The 17,445-nt window shown below is 31.5% G+C and overlaps 1 non-coding gene across 1 annotated transcript; it reads left to right on the top strand.

The window, feature by feature from the left end:
* Nucleotides 1–11,867: 11,867 nt before the first annotated feature.
* TRNAY-GUA (transfer RNA tyrosine (anticodon GUA)) lies at nucleotides 11,868–11,958 on the top strand. The gene is given in 2 exon segments: nucleotides 11,868–11,904; nucleotides 11,923–11,958. It is a non-coding gene; the product is annotated as a tRNA-Tyr (tRNA).
* Nucleotides 11,959–17,445: the final 5,487 nt, after the last annotated feature.

Below are 17,445 nucleotides of genomic sequence, written 5' to 3' on the forward strand. Positions count from 1 at the left end.
ACGAGGAAGGTTATTTTTCACAATTTCCTTCACAAAGAAACTAACATTGTAAAAAAAAATTTCATAATTTTTTTTCTAACTCGTTAGTGCCATGTCAGAGTCACTAATGGTCAATTCGGATGAAGTTATGTAAGAAAACCTAATTACACATAATGTCAAAAGATAGAGATTAAATTAATCCATTTTTGGACAAAAAGACATGTCGTAACATGGGGGTCCGGGAACCCGACTGCTAGACGTGGTTAACTTGGGGAGTCGCCACGAATCTTTTTTGTTAGGTGTGATTGGCCACCTGATGAATTTGTTCTATTCAACGAGATCTTAAATTAATTTTAAATTCGTCGAAAGAACGATAAACTGGTCTATGCGCTCTTGTTTAAAATTGGGTTCGAGAGTACAGTTACGCATAGGGAAGGATTAGCACCCCTATAACGCTCATTCCTCGAACGGTACCATTTAATCATGCGTTATCCTCGCCCATTGATTTATTTTTATGTTCCCTTAATTATTATTTATTAAAATATTTTATTTAATTTTATGAGTTTGACGCGCATGTGATGCAATTGTGTAATGCATGGCATAATATCGAGACAATGCCAAATGAACACCTTTTGTTGAGGATATTTTTCGAATCTGCCTATCATGCTGGTGGGATTCGGGATGTTCTCTCACCTAGGGAATTATCCGAGAAATTCGCCTTCGCAAGTTCGACGAATAAATCCCATCATCGGGGTTATCGTACGTTTTTCTTTAAAAATAATGTTTTCGTGAATATGAACCTATTACGAGCAAAAGCCTTTTTATTAAAGATGTTTTTCGAGCCCTCCCATCATACTGGTGGGACTCGAAGACATCCTTTCACCTAGGGAGCTTTCCGAGAGAAACTCGTCTTCGCAAGATCTTCGAAAAATCCCATCATCGGGACTTAACTCATGGACAAAAATGTCTATATGCCATGATTTGCATGATGCAATAGAGATATATGCTATGTTTGTGAAGTTTATTTTTATTATTTATTTTTATTTATTATATTTTTTTATCTTTTTCATTTTAAGTTTCTCCTATATTTTCCTTTTTTGTAATTAGATACATTATAAATTATTTGTGATTCTATGTTGTCTTGGTGAAACAAAATTTTTATTTATTTATTATTTATTTATACTTTTTATCATATTTTTTTTATTTTTGACTAATTTTTTTTATGTAGTAAAATTTTATTTATTTAAAATAAAAATCTCGAAAACTCAAAATCGAGGCCCTCCCATCGTACTAGTGGAGCCTTAATTCGAATTTTGAACCTAGGGAAAATTAACCCGAGATTGTGACCCTTCGCGTCCCGACCGATTATCCCATCATCGGTATCATCCAAGTAATAAGCTATTATTTTAATTAGTGACTTTAAATAAAACTAAAAGCATACCTTTTAAATTTAGAGACCTAATTAGAACTAGATAAAAACTAAATGGCCCAATAAAAATAATAAACAAATAACCCAAAACTAAACTAAAAAAATTAAATGGCCTAATAAGCATAATACACAAATAACCCAATAGTAATCCAAATAATAAGGTCCAAAGGAGTCCATACCAAACTTTAACTATTGAAGCCCAACGTCCAAGGAACCCAATAGCCCCCTTTGGGTTTGGCTCGGCCCGCTTTAGCAGTCTCCCTTAAGGTCCAAAACGGCATCGTTTTAAGCACCTAGGAAGAGTCTTTTGAGTTCTCCCAAAACTACACCGTTTTGCCTCCAAGCCTTAATATATAAACCATTTTTTCTCTTCTCTCCCTATTTGCTTCTTTCACTTTTTCTCTCTACGATGGTAGTTCTCTATCCTCTCTCTAACCTTCCATCCTCTCTTTCCTTCCTCTCAACCGACCCACCGGCGGCATGGAGCTTTCCTTTTACTCTCTTTTACGATCGATCAAACTTCTCCCCACCGCCGCTCACTCTTCTTTTTCTCTTGTTGCCCGAATCGGGCTTTACTCCCCTCGCTGGTGCCACTCAAATCTCCTATCTCCGCCTCTTTCCTTTTGCCGACGGCAAGCCCAAACCCCTTTTCTCCTAGGTGACGACTAACCCAACTCACTTCTTCCTAACCGGCGATAGCAGAAAACCCCAAACTTAAACACCCCAACGGAGGCACAATACCCCTTCCAAATCTCTCTAAAAACGAGCTACCAATCCTCCAACCAAACCCCCTCCCTTTTCACTCATTGTATTTTTTTTATTTTTTTATTTTGGTTGTGGATTGTGGTTTTTGATCTTTTGTTATGTGGCTAGGGTAGTCTGCTGGTAGAAAACTATGGTATTTTGGATTTGCAGGTTTCGGTTGTTTGAAGAAAAAATGAGATTTTTTGTTGATGGATCTAGTTTTTTTTTTGTTTTTACAAGATTGGTGTTTTTTTTTTGGATATGGCTTTCTCTGGTTTTTCAAAATCTACCCCCATTTTTCTTTTTTGCAGGTTGTGAATCTTTAAAAGCCAAGTTGTCAAAAAATTTGGACAACTCGGTAATGGGGTTCTGGCACCAAGGAGTTGGTAGCCAGAACCCCCATCACTCATGGTGGTTGGGGGAAGGGATGGTTGGGCATACGCCCAGCCATTCCTCTTTTTCTCATTATTTTATTTTATATTTTTTTATTTTATTATTATTTTTTTAAAATGGGTGTCTACAAGACTAAATTGATGTAAACATTATACTACAAAGACTTATTGGATAGTTTGACTCTCTCAAAATCATGCATCTATCTACACTATTACTTATTATAAAAAAAATCAATTTTTTTGCCATTGTCGAGGCTTAAGGTTTTTCATATATTGAAGATAGGGTTCTTTTCAAAAATACCCCTCATACATAAGGTGTTTTTAAAAATAGCTTTCTTCATTTAACTATTTTTAGCCAAGAGAAATTAATTTTAAACAAAATTACCCTTAATGAAGCGACCCATATGTTTATGTCCACGTCTCAAACTAACGCATATCCTTAGAGCTTTCATCGCCAGACTATTCATCTCTAGAGTATTCATTGCCAAAAAGAAAAACCTTTTGAGCAATTTTAGAGTGATTTTTTATTCACGAAGAAAAACCTTTGAGCGTTTTGAGTATTTTAAGCATTTTGAAATTATTTTTTATATATGAAGAAAAAACTTTGAGCATTTTGAGCATTCTTTATCAAATAGGCATATTCGTTCATTATGTTGTTAAATAGAATATAGTGTGTTGTTTGAAGTTGTTGATTTTGTTAAATAGGATTTAGAAGTTTTTGTGGTTTTTAGGCATTATGTAATCAATTTTTGGGTATCACATGACTAGTTTTTAGGCATTACTTTACAAATTTTTAGACATTATGTGACTAATTTTTAGATATTACGTGACTGGTTGATATTGTCAAACCCTGCTTTGTAAAATAATTATGATGTCATTCACATACTCGATAGAATGTTTGTATATTGAGGAAGCCCGAGAAATCGTCAAAAGATGGTATTGCCCCTAGAGGTGTTGTGAAGTTGATTTATACCTCGAGCTAGTTCAAATGAAAAATTTAAAAGGAATTTGAGAGTTCTGAAACCCCAAAATCTACTTAGAATGGTGATTCGGAGTTTGAGGATCAATTTAAAATCAATCAGGAAAATTGACCGGTTATGGGGCAAAATGGTCATTTTGCAATTTGAGGACAAAATGGGAATTTTTTTTAAAAAAAAGATTTTCTTAGCCCCATTTGACATATTTGAGTATGATATGAGTATTGAAGTACAATTGGAAGATTTAGTAGTGAAAATATATGAATTTTCGGTGTTTTTGGAGTATAGGTGCAAAATGGTAATTTTGCCACTCAAGAACGAAATTGAATTTTTCGAGAGAATTTAGATCAAATTTGATTAAATGGAGCATGATATGAGTATAAGGAGTGAAAATTATGCATTTTGGTAATTTTTCAATTTTTGGGGTAAAAATGTAATTTTTCACTTTTACGGGGGTAAAAGTGTAATTTTTAAAAATTTACTCCACCAAAACTTTGGAAAAGTATAGAAATTTCATGGAAGACATGGATAAGTGAAGAGGATTGAGTGGTAGAAAAAGAAAGTCAAAAAGATGGCTAGAAAAAAATAAAATAATAAAATATTCAAAAGGTAAATAAAATAATAATATTTTATTAAGCCTATTAAAAGGCTTGAAAATTCCAGAATTCTTCATTGGGAAGGTCAGCCAAAACCAGCAGGAGGGAGAGAGAAATAAGAACAAACCCTAGAGTGAGAAAATTCAAAGAAAAAGTGTGATTTTTCAAGGAGTCAAGTGTTTAAAGGTATGATTTTTTAAGCTTAGTTTAAGATTTATCATTTCCATGCATTTTTCCTTATTTTTCATGATTAAATTATGTGTTTTGATGATGGATTCAAATCTGATCATATGGGTTTAGAGAGAGAAAGTTGTTATATTAATTTAATTTTAAACTATGTTAGTGTTTAGTGTTAGTTTAGCATGTTTATGAGTAAAACAATAAGAAAAATATTTATTTTCTCCATGAATTTCTCTAGGCCGAATCTAGCCAATGGTGTGTGAGGATGAGGTTGACTTTACTTTAAGAGAATTGGATGGAAAAATGATGAATTATGAGGTTGAAAATTAAATGGGAATTTTTAGTGCAAAAAAATTGAAATTTTTACCCACTAGGGGTAAAAGCGTAATTTGTGATCCAAACTGATAAATTGAACCACATTCACAGTCATTATGGATATAATTGGATAATTGAAATTGAAATGGATGGAATTAGAGTTGAATTGGAGATTTTAGAAATTTACACCGTGTGTAGGCGAGTTAGGTCGGACACTGTAATTAAGCGATTGTCCAAACATTTCACACCTTATCTAGTGCATACGCATGGATAAGAGCCTGAAATAATATATATTGATTTGACACAAATAATTGAATTTTTTGTGTCATGTATTGTGGATAGGTGATGAGCTATCTAATACGGGTAAAAGACTACACCCGAAGATCGAGAATAGGAGTATATCTACTCCTAGTACAGTGAGTAAATTTACTATCGTCTTAATTATCTAGAGTAGATTTATTTCATTGTGTGATTTTATGAAAAAATGGTTTAATTGAAAAATTATTGTGTTTTATGGGAAAATGAGATTTTATAAAATTTTTAAAAATTTAATAATGATTTCAAAAATAGAGTAATTGGAGACGTATACTATGATTGTGTTGTTTATCCATGATTTTACATTAAATGGTTATGATAAATGTGGGTATGACTGGTTATTTTTATGATTTAAAGAATATGTGAACTGCTTTGATTTGCCTTGAATGTGTTAAGTGAGCCATGTCATACTATTGTGATTTTATTGGTTGGTGGATTATAAAGTGGGCACTGTAGTGACTGGGGTTCAGTGGGCCAGCCTAATTAGAGGGGCACGGTTCCCAATTATTGAGCTTACGTCGATTAGAGAGGCGCGTAGGATAACTCCCGAGGTAGGATTTGAGTACACTTCACGCTAGCCACCACGTGAAACTGAGACTCAGCCAATGCCAAGGAACGATTGTGTTGTCAGAGGTGAAATGTGTTTGTGTGTGTGACAATAAACAGCCTTGGCGGTCTCGGTAAGATGCCTCCGTGGGGTATCCCTAAGAATGGATTTTTGGCAAGGGCCAAGCTTTTGAAAAGTGCATAACCCATGTTCAGTAATTGAATGAAATGCAATTATTTATATGGGTTGGGATGAAGTATTTTAATTGTCTCATATTACTCGACTTTAGATTATCTTGATGATGTTTGTCTACTCACTAGGATTTTATAATCTCACCCCTTCTTCCTATATATTTTTCAGGCTCAGAATAGGTAGTAGACTGTCAATTGCATCGAGAAGTAAATTTCGGAGTTGCATCCTATAAAGCAAGGTTATAGACTTAAACCTTCTCAGTTATTTGGGGGCCCACGTGTCATTATAATTTAAATTGCATACTCTAGTTTTCTATATTACAGTATGTATAAATTTATTTTGTTTTTATGTGTAAAAAATTAATTTTTGATGTTTCAAAAATATATATATATTGTTTTACATTAAAATAGATTATTTTAATTAATATTTTATTTTATTTTATTATTCAAAAAAAAGGAAAAAAATAGAGAGGAATGGAAAAACTGGTACAAAAGCCTTGCGAGGTCTCGAAGGTCATTCGAGGGAAGAATGTCTGTCGAGGCTTCGCAACGGTTGTCACGGGCTCGATAGGAGTTCCGGGTCGTGACAGATATAGTATTGCGTGACTGGTTGATAGGCATTGCATGACTGATTAATAAGGCACTACGTGACTAACTAGTAAGGCATTGCATAACTTAGATATTGCCTAAAAATTAGTCATGCAATGCCTAAAAACTAGTCATGTAATACTTAAAACTAATCACGTAATGTCTAAAAACTAATCTCACAATACCTAAAAATTAGTGATATAATGCCTAAAAACCAGTAATGCAGTACTTAATAACTAATTGATTTGTTTGCTCGCAGCCAAGTTTAAGTTGCCAAAATCATACAGTGTTTTAATTTATAGATATGTTTAATCAATTTCAATCGCTCAACTTTGGGATTCTATGAATAAGCCAATACACCCAAAAACCTAAAACACATACTTTGATATCATCTCTACATTTTGGGATAGCGAGAAAGAGCTGGATGACGAGATAGAAAGTATTTGACAAGAGAGAGAAATTAAGATTTAATTTTAAAATTTTTATCTAGACGGCAAGATAGAAAAAACTGAAACCATTTTAATTTGTCTGAAATTGTTTAAAGGGCATTATTGTCAAGTCATGCAAAAAATTGACTAAAAATAGTTAAAATTATAATGAAGGATATTTTTGAATTAAGCTTATGAGTAGGGTTATTTCTCACAATTTTCTCTTAAAAATATAGGCAAATACCTAGATGTCCCTCTCTTGCATGGACGCAAGGAAGCACATATATTTAATTATCTAGAGGAGAAAGTTACTTGCAAATTAAGTCACTATAAAGCTTTTACTTTTTCTTTTGTAGGTATATTGACTCTAGTTGATTCGGTATTATTGACGTTGCCCTATTACACAATGCAAACAATTGCCACCTATTAATGTCTGCAAGAAGATTGAGGTGCATTGTAGAGATTTTCTATGGGGAAGTAGCTCAAGCTCAAGGAAAATACCCTTGATTAAATGGGACATGGTTCGCCGTCTAAAGGAGAAAGGTAGGCTAAGCATTCACAAGCTTAATTTGATGAATGAAGCCTTTTTACATAAAGCTTGTTGGAGAATGCAAGTAACTAACATGGAAGCTTTTTGGGCCAAGTTATTGCGGGGAAAATATAATGTGGGAAGCTTAACCATTCCAGCAAGTATACGAAGACATGGTGCTTCGGCATTCTAGATGTCAATTAGCAAGCTATAGGGGAAGTTTAAAGGTAATATAAAGTGGGCTCTTGGTAATGGCATTACTACTGAGTTTTGGACAAACGATGGCTTGGAGATGCTCCTTTTATCGATGCTGCAAAATCTATTGAAACGATGATTAATGAATGCGGTAGTGTCAAGGAGTTTGTTAAACTGAATGGTGATTGGGACCTTGATAGAGTGGAAAACATGCTAACTTCTGAGGATTTACAGCGCCTTGTTGAGTATATTCCTCTTTCGATTAGCATGGAACCAGCCAGACAGTAGTGGCCTCATTCATATTCAGACGAGCTTATGGTTGCTTCAGCATATAAAATACTAAGGAATTATCCTCTCGTTAACGAAGATACGACTAGTTAAATTTGTAACACAATCTAGAAGTGACAAGGTCCAGAGTACTTATCTGTTCCTTTGTTTTCAAAATAAGCTGCTCATTAACAAAGAGAGGGTACACAGAAAAATGTCCAACGACACTAAGTTCCCACAATGCTGAATAGATGAGGAATCAATGATTCATACTCTGTGAGATTGTCCATTGGCGATGGTAGTATGGTGCAAGCTCTAACCACAGAATCTGTAAGAAAATTTACATTATTTACCCTTGCTTGATTGGTTGTCTTTCAACTTAAACACAACTAAGGTGTTAGTTAATGGAGTACCATGGAGCCTGGTCTTTGGAATTGTTTGATAGATGTTATAAAAATGGTGAAACTTGTTTGTATTTGTGAACAAGACAATCTCGACTGAAAGTCAAATGGTTACAATACAAATCTGGTCATTGGATCTACATTTGACAAACATAAATTCTATCCAAGAAGGTGGCTGCACTTTGCAGACAAGGGAGGAAATTTTAATTGGATGGTCACCTTTTATAGCAAATTTCATAGCTCTAAATGTAGATGGTGCTTTCAAACAACCCTTGGGCAAAGCCTTAGCTGAAGGAGTACTTAGGAATGTTGGGATTCAATTTCATTCTTAAACATGAAAATAATTAAAAGATTAAAATATAACGTAACGGAAAAATAAACTAGCATTTAATCAGAGAAACAGTCAAATCCTACAGGACCAATGTTTGTGTTTTTCATGTAATTTTTAAATTAATTATGAACATTCATAAGTTTAAGAGTTACATACCTTACTCTAGATATCATAATCAAGAGCCAATTAAATCCAAAAAATGCTTGTGATGAAGCAAGTAACCTGAAAAGAGAACAAATCAGTCTGAAATCCTGTAGTCGAAATCTTTGCTTCTTCACCTTTAGGATTTGTCAAATCTTCAGTCACCCAAGTGTTTGACCTCTAATAGTAATTCACACGGCGGCTGAATAAGACATTCTCAAAGGTAAGATTTTACTTGTGCTAACAAATTTTGTTTCTAAAAACAAAAAGACTAAAAGTTCTTCCTAAATCTTATTTTTGTTAAACAAAGAAAATTATTTTTTTTCTTATTTTTATGAAACGGCTAAAAAGTGGCTAAAGGCTTAGAGTTTTAGTTGGCTAACATAACATATTTATATAGCCAAATTAAGTTGTAATCGTAGATACAACAGTTGTATTTCAATTTAATTAAGTCTTTATGAACTTAATTAATTTTCATTTTATTTTGGTCTATTCCAATTAAGTACAACTTAATTGATTATCCTTATTTAATTTCAATCATGTCACTTAATGTGTGTGACTTATTAGGCTTTTAACATGTTGGCAATAAATATAAATTCTAATCAAATATCGATTTGATAATTGATTTATATTTATAGATCATGAGCGGCATCTAGTAATACATTATAACCACCCAAATGTTAGAGAGTCAATTAAAGAATTTGACAAAGCCTTTCAATGATAAGTCTCTCAGTGTAATACGATTCTTTCATCAAATATCCCGATATGTCATAAAATATGGCTTAGTGTCTACTTATGACATTCCATATTAGTTGTCATAATTCATAACTAACCTTATGAATTTAGAAAACTAACTTTCTTCAAATTTGTCATGTTTTGACCAAAGACTTTATACAGGTTAATCAAGAATTGAGAAGCAGTGAGATACATCCCCTCATATCACTTAGAGTGATGAATCCTCTCTTGACCACTCATTCAACTTCGTATGCTTCATGGCATACCCAAAAATACCTTATTTAGGTATCTAGTTGCCTCCAGACCCGTAAGGTGAAATCAAAGTATATCATTCCCCATACAAGATGACCGATGTCTCAAATTCGAGAACTAGTTGAATGACTATCACCTGAGAACATATTCCATAGACACTTGAGTAAAATACCAAATGGGTGCTCATAGTAGGTCATGTTCAGCAAACTTGTTCTTTAATAAGCACCCACATGTTATCCTCAAGTATCTCATATACTTCAATCTATGAGATCGATTGCTTACTTCCTAAGTAAGGAGGCTTAATATGTATTAGTCTTTGAACATTGTCAATACCCTATCTAGACAATACAATGACCAAGAACTATTTGAAGAATATTGCTTTAATGTATAGTGATCTCATAATTGTAATAACTTTACAATTCTCTTGCAAGGCCTTTATGTTTCATGGGCTTCATATTAATACTTAATAACTCCTTATTATTACACTAACATGACGAAAAATCTTTATCACATATTGTTATGTGATTAATTATGCATTAAATGACAATATATCCCTTAATCAATCCAATTGACTTTAAGGCATATACCAACAAGGAATGCACAAGGGAACTAGTTGGGTGGCTTCTTTTCAACTAGAGAAATGTTCAACGTTTAGAGCTGAACTCTAGGGCGTTTTCAAAGGGCTCACATTGGCTTGGGAGTTGGGCTATAGGAAAGTTGACTTGCAAATTGATAATAAAATAGTAATTCAGGTCATTAACATGGTCTTTCCTCATCCTTGTCACAATTTGGATTTGATCTAAGCAATTAAGAGTCTTTCCATCAACAATGGGAAGTGGTGGCTTGACATGTTTTTAAAGAAAGGAATAGAATTGCAAATTATATGGCAAACATGAGTTTCATGATAATGCTGAAAGATTAGTCATGTTTGTTGATCCTCCACATAATATTGAAGCTTTGTTATTTTAAGATGTAATGGGCTTATGCTTACCACTATCAATAAGAATATGAAAGGGTTTCTTCTTTAAAAAAAAATAAATCAATTTTTCCTCTATTCTTGTTTTGTGCTACAACAATTTAAAAGGTATACTTTTTAAATATTTTTAATTATACAATTATTATGTATTGCATAATTATTTAAAAAGTCCTTGACTATTAAAAAAATTCAAATAATCTTTTATTATTTTATTATGTTTAATCAAGTTCATATACTTTTATTTTGAGCCAAATAGTTCTTGATAACTAACGGTTAACTAATTAACATTTGTCAAAACGTCACTTATCATTTTATATTCACGTGGTGTTGACATGGAAGGTAAAAATGTCACGTGGTCTTGTCATTGTACTACATTATCATCCGCCATGAAATGTTAACATGTCACGTCAGCACTACATGATAAGAAATTATAAGTGATGGTTTAACTAACGATAGTTAAGCAATCGTTAATTGTAAAGATTTATTTTAAATAAATAACAAATAAAGTTAACTTTTTTTCATTGTGAACAAAGAAATTTGTGATTAATAGAAAATTATTTATTAAATATCGTTTATGGTAATTTTAACTAAAATTAGAGCTTATTTAAATTATTTTGTCAAACAACTTATCTATAAAAAATAACTTATAAAAGTAAATTTACCAATCAGATTTAGCTTAATTTTAAAAATTATTATTTTTTGTAATAACTTCATAATAGTTTTTAAACTGAAAAAAATTAAACCAAATAGACTTATAGTGTATATATAACTAATGCTTACAAAGACAACAATAATATTGTGAGATAATATAAAATTGAGATTTATAAGATAAAATAAAATTACCTTTCATCTTTATAAAACCTATATGTAATGTAAGTAAAAATTAAGATACTCTACTTTATATTCAATCATTTTCATAAACTAAGTTGTACAAGCTAAGGCCTCAAGTAAAAAATAATCCTATTTTATCAAAAGTAATTGTCTAACATTTGATAGAAAATTTTAAGAGTCAAATAGAATCATTTTTTCCAAGAACATGAGAAGATTGGGCTGCAAGAATAATTTCCTTTTTTGTCAATGATGCATGAGATACAAGTACAAAAATAGCAGGATTTGATTATTGTTAAAGCAATATGTAAAAAGAATTGAACACATATATAAAAAAATATTAAATAATCATATAGTAACAAACAAATATAAATTTGTTTTTTATTTATTTTTACTTTATAACATAACAAAATTTGAAAGCAAATAAAAAAATTGTAAAAAGGAAAAATCAAGAAGCTTCATATTAGCAATCCACTCATTCTATTCACGAGTTTTTCATTAGAGTTAATTACTTTGGCTGTTAATAACAATCCGACCTTAGCTCAGTTGGTAGAGCGGAGGACTGTAGTGGGCTTCTCTCATGGCCATCCTTAGGTCGCTGGTTCGAATCCGGCAGGTCGGAGTTGGGATATCTTTTTCCCTTATTTTTAAAATTTTCCTCTATAAACGACAATAACATAATAATTTTTTTTTAGAAATTGTAGATATTATATTTTGGCTGTTAATATATTATATATCATCTTCTCAATATCACAAAAATAATCTTACAAGTAAAATTACATTATGGAATGATTAAAGTTAGATAACATGTAGATTGTAGAAGACATATAATTCTTTACTTTTCAACTTCAGTGTAAGAATATAACAATAAGACTGGAAGCCCAAATATTTTTCAACTTCAGTGTAACAATATCTATAACATATATAATTTGAAGACCCAAATCTGGTTTTACATTGAGCCACGTTTTTATTCTCTTAAGCTGACATCTGGAAAGTTATACAAATATAAAAAAGTGTTAGCTTTTTACTTTTCTAACTTTGAAAATTTCAACACCTTATGCAGTGCCTCCATATGTACCTTCATTGCTATGCCGTTAGAAAGTTATGAGCTTAAAAAAAGGAAGCTGAACGTTTGGCTTTTACAAGCATGGATGTTACAATTAATTGTTTGAGTGTGCAACACGTCTAATTTGGATGAACTTCTCTTCTTCCATTCAGAACTGCATTTGATCTAATCGCTTTTACTTAGACTTTCTTTTTCTTTCTAGAGATTTCTTTAATTGTTTATAAGTTTCTTTATTTTTCTTTTCAAAAAAATTAATTTCTTTACTTTTATTTCTTTTATTTTCTGATCTTTTGTTTGCCATTTTGTGCTGTTTTTGTTCTTCATTTGTTCCCTGTTGATCTTCGTTAGTTGCCCAACAGCAAGCACTTACTTTGCTTTATTTTAGGTAATTTCTCAGCTTATCATGTTAGCCTTTTTCATCACTCTAATTGTGATTAATTTTTAATAAATTTTTTGGTACATCAAAATCATCATATTGAATACTGCATTCTTTGTATGGGATTACTTGATTCATGTATGCTTTCACTGTGTCACTAACACTGAAGTTTTAAATAAATTAAATTGTTTTGCACATTTTGAAAGTTGCAAAAAAATAAAAGGTCTTTTTTATGGATGATAATATTCTATATTGATAAAATTTGTCTCTTTTTATTGTTCGTACATATACTTTATCAATGTTTGATGTAAGCTGTGTATTACTCATAGAATTTTAACATTTTTTTGCTTCGGTTCATAACTTGTTGAGATCAAAATTTCAAACAATATATGATATTCCTTAATTGTTCTAACATTGTTTGCAAACAGGGCACACATCAAACCAAAACCTTGATGGAAACGTAGCATTACTAAAACTTTTTGTTTGTCTATAGCTAATATGAAATCTTAACATCTAATTGCCAGCTACGTATGAAGATGCCTCATTCTTTTGTTCGAGGTCGCATGTAATATTACACACTATAATTATATTTTTTTTGTATATGCTTCGAATACTGGCTGAATATCAAAATACTATTTTACCCAACTACATATATTTTGTAACAGCAACAATGACATCTTTTGTGAAACTTCATAGAAATCTTATCTTAATTTCTACTTACAGGCACTATCTTTTGTACCTAACCTAACGATAATGGTGTAAAATTATAAATTGTTGTAATATTACTTTATGTTTTGTGCTGATATCTATATATCTATGCATTGTATTATGATCTTAGGTTATAATATTCCAAAACTTTCTACTATTGACTATATAACATTTTGTATATGTAATTTTTAATACATAAACTTACTTTTGTCTTCACTTACAGAAATTTAATAAAATGAAAATTTTGATAAACACAATTATTATAATATATATTATTATATTCGTATGCAACATACGGATACATTTCTAGTAGTAATAAGACTGGAATCCCAAATATTTTTCAACTTCAGTGTAAGACTATAACAATAGACCGGAAGCGCAAATATTTTCCAACTTCAGTGTAAGAATATAACAATAAGACTGGAAGCCCAAATATTAATTATCATAGAAGAATATAACAATAAGTTTCCCAAATCTTAGCTTTTAATCATTGCATATTAATTCTTCCATTAGAATTTATTGGGCATCAAACTGAAAATTAGAACTTGTTAGGTACGTTACAGTCTAGGTTTCCTTAACATTGCTTAGTTTAGAATATGTCAAAATTAGGTCATGCCTTTTGATAACTTGAAAGACACTTTGCTGGGGAAGCAATACATGGTATACAATTCATGCAGATCTATAAATTTTTTTGAGTAATGTTATAATTAAAATAATAATAATAATTAAAAAATTATTACTATGTAACTTATAGAACGAATTTTTTTGTTTTTCTATATATTATTTAAATATTAGTATATAAATTATTTTTGGATAAATCTTTGAGTTTGAGTCTTTGACTCCACTTCCTACAAAATCATAAAAAAATTAATAAATTCATTAACATCATTAACTACATAAAACTTTAATATAAATAATATAATAAATAAAAATTATTAATACTTCAATAAATAAGTGATATCATGTAACACTACTTGTCTTACTATAGATCCGTCCTGGATAAAACCCCACGGTTTTGTGCAATAAAGGCAAGCAATGGAAGCTGCAGTTTCTCATCAAATAGAAATACTTACTAGCTTCTCCGTTCAGACCCTATTTAACAAATCCTTACAACACAGTACACTCCCCTGGTGGAACTTTATCTGAACAAGTCAGCTTCTTCAATAGCAATAAAATGAGAGGAGGAAAAAGCTGAAAAGGTTAATTGTTCGTATCGGGGGCAGGGTAGCAGGGAAGGGTGGGTGGGGTGAAGAAGATTAAATGATTAGGGTCCAAAGAAGACATCTACCAATGTTAAATGCAAAGCTTTTTCCAAAAAGAAAATTATCTTACGTGAACACTCATTCTTATATTTGGTTCAATTTTGTATTTCATTTTCCTCTTCTCATGTGCAACGTTATTCTTATTATCAAGTTCATTTTTGAATTGAGAGGAACGCATCATTTTGACATAAATGAAAATATGTCAAAAAAATTAAACAAAAACTCCCTTAATTATTTTATGAAATTACTATCTTATATATAACAGAACCTAACCTAACATATATATAAAACTCTTTTATTTTCCTCTTAATTTCTCTCTCTTTGATATCCATCTCACTCTTTCTATCTCCAAACCTCCGTCATTATCATTGTCCTGCTCTGCTGTTGCCATCGTCTTTCGTCGACCGGTGCAGTCAAAATCGTCTTTTTATCTCTTCCTCCATAGCCGTCATCGCCTTCCTCCATAGATTGAAGCTCCAACGACCAAATTTGGTCGCAAGAAGTGTTAGGTCAGTGGTCCATTGCGCCGATGACATCTTTGGTAATCAATGGTGAATTAGAGAAGAGGAAAGAAAAGAAAAAAATTAAAAAAATTAAAATAAAAAATCATATTAAATTATAAATTAATAATAACATATTATTATCAAAAGATAATGAGTTTTAAAAACCCAATGATTTTATTAAATTATAATAAAAAATACTTTTATCCTTTTCTCACCTCTTAATTATTTTAAAATTATTTTTATCAAATATTGAAATAATGTCATAATTATAATAATTTCATTTTATAAAATAAATAATATAATAATTATTCTATTACGTTCCTTCTGATACTATGGATGATTCAGTGGGAATATGATTTTCATTGAAAACCGAAGGAATGTAACTATCCCATTGCTTGGGAAAGTTAGAATCATTTTACTTCCCTGTTTTAGTCCTAGCCCGAGCCATTCTTTTTCTTTGCTTCTTCTTCTTCTTCTCATCACCCTAGCCGCTCACCTTGCGCAAAGCCTCTTGTTCTCCGTCAAATCTAAGACAAAAAATGGGTTCTTTCTCTCTTCTCATAATCTTTAGTTTCAATTTTCTTTTTGATGGCTAGTTTTGAAAGAATCTAAGCTCAAGCATTCACCATCAAGTTTTTCCCACTGTAATAATTACTTGATCCTGTTTCCGTATAAGTAGCAAATGAAAGCATGCAAGTGAAAAGGTCAAAGAGGTGACAATTAATGGAAGCAGCAGCACAATTAGATCACAAGGGGGCAATGAATTTCTAACAGCATTTGATGATGTAGGGATGTGGGCTTACTTTTTCAACAAAATATATCACTCCCTTTTTTATAAAAGAAACTTACCTTACAAATCCTCTTTCGTGCACACAACAATTTCTTCACTCTCGTTGTTATAGAGTGGCTATTAGAGTCTTCCGCAAGGAATTATACGTTTCAAAATCCTGTAGCTTTTGATGGTGCCTCAAGAATGAAGAGAAAGAAAAAGGGAGAAAAGAGCTTTTTGATTTTTCTGACTTACAGAAGAACTCACGTTCACTCTTTTTACTATGTATTGAAACTAGTATGTCTATTTACTATTTATAGACATATTAGGGATATAGAGATAGGATATTTTAAATTTAAATAAATTAAATTTAAAAAATAAATAATCCTTATTTAAATTTAAACAAATTAAATTTAAATACAATAGATAGATAATTTAAATTTAAACAAATTAAATTTAAATTTATCCTATCTCAAATATTTATTATTAATTATTCAATTAAAATATATCAGAACAATATCTAATATTAATTAATTGAATATTAGTTCATTATTCACAAATAATTAATAAAGTTACATGCCATGTGGACGCACCACATTTAAATGCAACATCTCCCACTCGTACACATGTGCATCAACTTATTCCATTCTCAATTTAACTCATTCTCCATTTATCGTCATACAAGGAAAATGGAACGTGCGACCAACGAGAAAATAAAGGTACCGGTGAACAATGAGATATTAAGTTACCATCTTACTAACATAACACTGCTCGAGTTCTCGTCATACCCCAAGTCATTTTAATCACATAAGATTTTGCATCTCCGATCCCTCCTACATGTAAGAGCTATACAGAATCTCTTTATGTGTCTAAACTCATGGTTATATCTAACAACTAATGTTTTTTATAACTGCCTGGGCAATGAGTTGTAGACCATGTTTGTGAGATGTAAAATGACTTTTCCTTGGATACTCATGCCAATCCATTGAGATCTGACTGCTTTCTTAGTCATGCCCCGCTAGATCATATCATTTTTTACCCTTGGAAATCATGCTAAAGTAGCAACACCGAATCTCAACTTCATATCATAGATCTAAGTTCAAAGGGTATAAAATTTAGACTACATAAGTCCTTAGGGCTCACACAGTGATGAAGCAGGGATCTATTCAATCACTCATTTCCATCAGTCAACTAATAACACATACAGTATGAAATGTATGCTATGGTGGATCTTTTATTTAAGGTTTGTCATGTCAAAACCACCATACAGATCTCGATCTAATCCCTACAAAAGGATTGACTTGAATCCCCTAAGATTCAAATTCGACTATCACTGGCTCCATGGAATATGAATAATCTCCATGTTTGACTTTTACGAGCTTCAATCTGACTCTAAGTCAATGTGACATTATTGAGATCCTTGCT

The sequence above is a fragment of the Theobroma cacao genome, chromosome 10 (assembly GCF_053813885.1).
Source record: "Theobroma cacao isolate CCN51 chromosome 10, ASM5381388v1, whole genome shotgun sequence".
Lineage (NCBI taxonomy): Eukaryota > Viridiplantae > Streptophyta > Magnoliopsida > Malvales > Malvaceae > Theobroma > Theobroma cacao.